This window comes from Malania oleifera, chromosome 2 (genome assembly GCF_029873635.1).
Source record: "Malania oleifera isolate guangnan ecotype guangnan chromosome 2, ASM2987363v1, whole genome shotgun sequence".
Classification (NCBI taxonomy): Eukaryota; Viridiplantae; Streptophyta; class Magnoliopsida; order Santalales; family Ximeniaceae; genus Malania; species Malania oleifera.
In genome coordinates this window covers 100,428,903-100,436,430 of record NC_080418.1, presented here as the reverse complement: position 1 = coordinate 100,436,430, position 7,528 = coordinate 100,428,903, and the positions used below count along the sequence as shown (strand labels likewise).

The window sequence follows — 7,528 nt, the reverse complement described above, 5'->3', positions numbered from 1 at the left end:
ATAGGTAGGTCATTACAGACTACCAGTTCTCTTTTGCTTTCTGTTTCATCTGCATTTCTAGTTAAACTCGAACAAGACATCTCTACATTAAAAAGAAGCTAGTAATGAAATTTCATAGTTATTTTTTGGGCAACTCAACATACTATAAAGAACCATGCTATAAGATGCCCTAGCCATGAACACAACATGGACGACTGGAAGAAGTTGTTCATAGCTGGGGCATCTTATGGCATGCTATAAGAAAAAATGCTTCACGATAAAGAAAAGCAAAGATAATATTGATAAGAACCACCACCAACAATAATAACAATAATAATTGAAAAGTAAGGTGTACTCCAACGAGGGAGAGGGGGGGAGGGGGTGAACTGGGTTTTAAAATTTCTTTGGAAACTGTAATATAGTATAGCCCTTTTCATATTAAAATAATTACAATCACATAATTATAATTGATTTGCGATGACCAACACTCAATCCAAGATTTAGTATTTATTGTTGAATGATGATAACGGTTAGAACTTCAATATTTAGAATTCAGCTTTTCAATATATCAATCCAATTAATAAGGTAAGTTTGATCTCTTAATATGAAATAAAATAGAAATTTCAGCAAACTTCCAAAAATTAGATTTTGATATCAAACGAGTTACTTGAGTTTAAGTATGTTAATAAACTTTGATATTTATCAACGTACTTCCTTTAATCAAGGTTTCCACAATCAACGTACTTCCTTTAATCAAGGTTTCCGCAATTCCCAATAACTATTTAATTTCCAGCAATTAAGTAAATATCCCTGCAATTTATATATGTAGAAAATTAAAGAGAATAGGGAAGAGAAAGACACCGAGATTTTACGAGGTTGGACTATACCCGCCTACATCCTCGCCTTAAGCAAACCACCCAAAGATTTCACTATACAACTCCCTTAACCGGGCGGAGCAAACCGTTTACACACTCCTTAAAGTAGGATGAAACCTTTCTCTCCAAGTGATACCCCACGCTCTGTAGTCCAACGATTCAACAATCCTGAATCGTAAAAAACAACAAGAACAATTCTGTGTACAAAAAGCACTCTTAGTAAGAGCAGATTAGTACAAGTGAATACAACAATATACTTCAATCAAATAAGAATATAGAAATATGAAGATGAAGTAATTTATCACCGAGATTCTTTCTTGGATTTAATGACTAAGAAAAACGTGCCAAAAATCATGAGCTTTTTCTCAGCAAAATCACTGCAAGTTGATTAGCAAGAGTAGTAGCACAATAGCTTTGAGAAGTAGAGAGTATATAGCTTGATTGCTGCTTGATGGTGTATTAAACTTTAGGTTTATCATGCATTTATAGAGTTAAAAATTAATTTTTTGTGTTGACCAAGTTGCTTGCTCGGAGTTTTTCCCAAATTTTCACAAAGTATGAGGGTCAAGCAATCAAATTTAGAAAGTTTCCCTCGCTATTATAAATTTAAAATCACGAAGGTTAGTCGCCTGATCCCGAAGGTCAGTCGTCGGTGCCTTTTAAATTTCTGTTTTCAGCGTATTTTTGCAACATAGTACAGGGTCAGTTACCTGATCCTAAGAGGTCAGTCGTCTGACTCAATTTTGTCTGCTTTCACTTAAAGTATCAATCGCCTGACTTTTTGTCACCTTCAACCACCCTTCAGTATTTTGGGTATAACTTTCACTAGAAATTTCTAAATAAGATGATCTTAGTATCAAAAGAAAGTTAAGAAAAAATCCTACAACTTTTATTTTGATCATTTTTTAAGATAGGAAGCCATTGATAGAGAAAACTGGTCATCAATGCAACTATAGAAAAAAGAAGTGAATTTGGAGAATCCTGTTTTGGTATTTTTCATTCCAAAAATAATTTGAACCCTTTTGAAATAACTTTTGATCTTATAAAAATATTTTCCAAGTAGTTTAAAAGGTATCTAGGTCCAAGTAATTAACCTAAGAGTTTCTTGTATCCATATTGAAATAGTTTGAAGTACTTACATAAGATTTCTTAAAAGACTATAACTTTCTAAGCGCCAAGTCTTCATATATTTGCTTTGCTCTCAGTGTCTTCACGTATTTGCTTTAACTTCCTTCATGTTTGACTTGACTTTAAGCTTCAATAGTCTTTAACTTCATAAGATCTTGTAGCATTAAGTTTGAGCTTTTAAAAGACTTTGTCAAGCACTTGTTCTTAAACACTTGAGTCTTGAACCATCACTTAGCCAAATATGTTAAGTTCATTTGCTTTGTTATCATCAAAACAAGATTTTAAACTTTGTGAGACCAACAATAATAAAATAAATGCCGAATATCAATAGCAACACAAAAATAATGGGTATTAATGCACTTTAACAAACATAAAACCCCATCTTACAATAAGATACAAGGCTATTAATTCACTTTACGAACCCACAGACTCTTGTTGTGACAACCTGCTTAATTTTCACATTTTTTTTTTTTTATATTACAAAATCACAAAACTCAACTCAGCAGATCATAATTCGCCTGGACCTGTGGGTACCAAAGATACATCAGAACACGTAACGGAAGCCTAAGCAGCAGGAAACATACAATCACAATATTATAAATACGAAAACATTCATCACATTACCATAAATACTAGAGTCATTATATCCACTGTATTTCAATATATACATCCCAAAAACAAGATCTAGGACATTTCATAAAAAAAAAACGAACTGTCCCTACTAAAACTTGCCCTTCAATGAGGGCACACAAACAGCACTAGATCAGCGGGACTTTTCTCGCTCTCCTATCTGGGGCTCTTGAAAAGTTTATAAAATTTTGGAGTGAAGCACCTCTCAGTAAGGAAAATAAACTAATACCAGTGCGTGGCAACATGAGTATTCCGTCTTATACATATACCATACTGAACATATTCAGTAACTGTTTTGTCAAATCTAGGAAAACATATATATCATCAAAACATGTCAGAACATATTGCATTTTCATAAACATATTTCATCTCATATAATAATAATACAAAAATATTTTTAGTAAGTTAGCTGACTGTTGTCATGTATTACCCCTACATGATTGGGTTGTGTGGCCCGAAGGCAAGACCTAACAATGGTTGACTGACCACTGCCAAGTCAAAAGTACAGTCTGTAAGTCTGATGGGTCTGTTTGACCTTGTCCATACATCAGGGGCGCTCACACACTTCTTAAAAACAACATTGACCATCCAATCTCACACCACTTCGTACAGCGGTGTTAATACAAATATCATGATCATGATGACTATGGACACATAGCAACGGTACCGTGCAAGTGCTAGCTTAGACCAATCAAACCAAGTTCTGATATCATATAATATATACTGAAACTGTGATACATGGATATCTCATATCATTAATTATCAGATCAATCATATCATTTTTCATATATACGTATATCATGAAAAATTATCGGCCCGTATGCCGACAAATTATAGCACAGCCCGTACACTAGCAAATCATTTTCATAACTCGGCCCATACGCCAACAATCATTTCCATAGCTCGGCCCGTACGCTGGCAAACATACACATAGCTTGGCCCGTACGCCGAAAAATATATCAAAATCTCGGCACATACGCCGGAAAATATATCAAAATCTCGGCCCATACGCCGGTTTTTCCATTATAAAAATCTGTACCATTAACACATTCCCAGAAAACAGTATTTCATAACATTTTCTACTCATGCCACACTAACATGTTTTTCACATATTCAACATACCATCATTTTCAACAGTATTTTCCCAAATATAAATTATATATATATTTATTTATTTCCTAAAATCAAATTCTAAAACAATATAAATATTTTCATAAAATACTAACTTAGTTTATCCCTTTACTTGATTCTTGAAAAGCTCCTAAGAAAATTTGTCCCGCACCCGTAGGGTTTCCAACTCAACACCCTGGAGACAACATTCCCCAAAACTAAAGTTTAGTATTTCTATGTGTGTATCACTTCCTACAACTGTCAATTAACCAAATATTGAGTAGAAAGTCTTACCCTAAATTTGGGATGATTTTCACTTCAACCCCACTGACGATCCGCTCCAACAGATTTGTAGAGAACTTTCCCAAGAGCGTCGTGGTGGCTTCAAATCATCGAACAGGCGAAAATCCGGCCCAAAATCTTAGTGAGAAGGAGGAGAAACCGTATGAGGAGAGAGAGGAATTCGGGACAAGAAAATAACTGAAAATTCTCGTTTAACCCTATTTATATTGCGGGATTCGTCAACGAGTCACGTCACCTCGTCAACGAACTTCAACCCTCGTCGACGAATTTCAGGTTTCCACAAATCCTCTCTCGGTATCTTCTTGTCGACGAATCCTATCCTTGTCGACGAGCTCCTGTTATACCCTCGTCGACGAGTCCCCTGTATTCGTCGACAAGGAGTTGAAAAAATTCCTCGGGATTATCCTTTCCAAAATGTAACGTCGTCGACTGCTTCCGTCTATTTCCGGTTTCCATTTCCATTTCTTTTTATTATTTAAATACCATTATTTTTCAGATCGTTACATTTGTTATGCAAGCCATTGCTGTGTTTAGGAGTGCAAGGACCCATCCTCAATTTGACTCAAATTTAACACAATCATTTTGTACCAAAATCCAAAGGTTGAATCTTGAGCTATCAATTATCTTGGTGAAAATCAAATATCAAACGTCAAACATAGTATAAAAGATTTGGACGAGTTAATTGAAGCCTTCTCAATAGTAAAATGGAATCTACAACTACAAGCAAGGGAACGGAAGCAGTACAAAGCACATCAACATAATTGTGTTATTCTGGTGGTGCTCAAGCTTGATTTTGGTTCAGTGACCTGAAGGGGCAGAGGCTATGAGGTTCAACTTCATTCAGCATACAAGTAATTTAAGAAAAAAGATACTGTGTCAATAGCAGAATAATTAGAGACTAAACAAGTGATCTGAGTTTTAAGTTTTAAATACAAGTTTCCTACTAAAAGAAATTTGGTTTGGATTGAAAGATTTAACTCCAAGTTTCGCAGCACAAAAAGGACTAGAACACCTTAAACGGTACAAACTTTGGTGACAACAAAGACTAACACTTTATCAATCAAGAATTTAGAATAAATCTTGTCCGTTAGTAAGCGAATTGCGGTGGGGTTGTCAAATCAGGGCTGGCAGGATTGTGTACTGACATCCCTTTGGGGCTCCTATCTCTGCTGTCCAATAGCTACATGCCATGTTCGCAAAGCTTATGTTTTGGTTAATGTGTATTTATTTTTGAGAAAAATGTCGCAGCATAGTTTAATATTATACGCTGGTATTTTTATAGCCTTAAACATATTTTCAACTATATTATGTATAGTTTAAATTACAATGGAAGCTCAAATCTGTGACACTTCGACATTCCCACACTCACATTCAAACCTTCTCCCAACCCGACTGCGTCTAACTATAACTTAGTTCATCACAAGTATTTCCTAATAAAAAAATGCCACTGATTTTCACAAAGAAAAAGCACAAACTGCACCCGAAACCAGATTTGATCCCATGCTGCAATAGTAGTCTATATATGTAGGAATTATAATATAATTGAAACTAGAAACTAGTGAGTGAGATGACAACCAAATACCACAAACCATATTTTGTTTCATTCTATCAAATATCATATTGTATGGCAAGCACAATAAAATTTAAACAAATATTGAGATTCAATTAAAACCTATGAGAATTTAGACAAAACAATATATTTTAGTTAAATTCACACAATTAATTTTGAATTTAAGACTTTGCAACTGCATTGTACCATGAATTCCTTTGCTGAACACCCCCTTTCCAAATCAGAAACCCACACAATATCATCCATTCTTCCATATGTTCATCACAAATTATCAGAACTGAAGTCGTGCAATATTTCAATGTCACAAACAGAGTGAAATTTTTGAAGCATCAATTATAGCAGCTGCAGATCCACTCAAGCTTTCGATATTTGAGCAGCTAACATACTTCATGAGATAATATGCAATTATCTCAACTGATAAACTATTACACTTAAACAATACGATATGAGTTCAGGATGGTGATAAAAGCCAAACACCTACTAAATAACCTCCACAGCAATAAAATATTAAACATCAGTTTGTTTTTTGGGTGTGCAGAGACAATGCAATACATGGGATCCAACAACAGCAAGCTAAAGTAAGATCTTGTAGAAAAAGGATCCGTAGTAGACTCGCAATGATGTTCACAACTCCTCAAAATTGATATGATTTTTAAATCCATAAAATTCATGTTCTTTTGAAAATAAAAATATTTTATTCAAAATACACCATCCTTTCAATGCACTTGTAACCATCGGGTTCCTTGAGGCTTCAATCTTGGACCACAAAATTGCAGTAAGTGCAACAGCGAATTCTAGTCAAGTAATTTCCATTCCTAGGAAATGGGAATGATTCACTTCAACTCATGTTTTTCACTTAAGCAAGAAAGTGAATCATGGATAACTGGATAAGGTATTTCATTTTTTGTCATTAATCTAAAAAGAGTAGGATTGATTCCTCCCACCAACTCTAAACCCATGACCAGGAGTCAACTGGACAGCACCCAATCATTATGCTAATAAGTAGGAAAACCTATCACGAAAATCATATGAACAATTGAGTATTGACTAATTAATGATTCTTACAAACAATTGGTGCAAATTAAAAACATAATTACAAATTTAAAAATAATAATAAAAGTAAACAATAAAGGATGGTCGGTTTACTCATCTTAGGACTGACTGGGTGGTTCTAGAATGCTTGGAGCTTCGAAGCCCCCAGGACTGTAACCTCTCTCTCCATCTCTCGACGTGATGTGTCTTCAAAGTTTCCAGCTTAAGATCTAGGGTTGGCGATAGTTGCTGATGTAGAGAGGAGAGTAAGAGTGGGCATAGGTAGACCGAGAGAGAGAGAGAGAGAGAGAGAGAGAGGAAAATCGATTCGCACGATAAGGAGAACGAGAGAGCAGAGATGAGTCACCTGGAATGTGCTTTCAGTTGCACCAGAGAAGCATGACTATGAGGAGAGCTGGGGAGCGAGGAAGGCGGGAAGTGCCCAAACTCCAAACTTCCATCGGGGCAGGAAGGCACATGGGTTGGGTATGCTGCTATAGATGAATTTTGAAAGGACTTTTTTGTCTTCGAGAAAAACAAAGCAAGGAATGAAATGACCAATGCCCGGTGATAATGGCAGGATTGACTAGACCATAATACTGTATTGTATAGGTCCCACACTATATTGTTCATTTGATCTTTGCTACGTGGGCCGATATCATCACAGGCCCATGACCTATATAATACGACTCCAAACAAAATCAGTGAAATGTCTATTAGAATATGAATGTTCCTTTCTCTTTTTTGTCAACAGTTTCAATAATATTTTTTGAGTTTTTTTTTTTTAATATGACTCTACATCTTGTATCTTTAGAAAGGGCAGAAAAAGACACTAGGATTGCAAATGAACCAAGTTGATTACTAGTGGTTCAGGAGCTTGGCTTGATAAAGACTCGTTCAT

General features: G+C 35.3%; 1 long non-coding RNA gene across 1 annotated transcript; it reads right to left on the bottom strand.

Moving 5' to 3' along the window:
* Positions 1-6,610: 6,610 nt before the first annotated feature.
* Positions 6,611-7,170, bottom strand: LOC131149122 (uncharacterized). Its single transcript, XR_009135133.1, has 2 exons — positions 6,995-7,170; positions 6,611-6,876 (listed from the first exon to the last, which is right to left on the bottom strand). It is a non-coding gene; the product is annotated as an uncharacterized LOC131149122 (long non-coding RNA).
* Between the last annotated feature and the right edge of the window lie 358 nt (positions 7,171-7,528).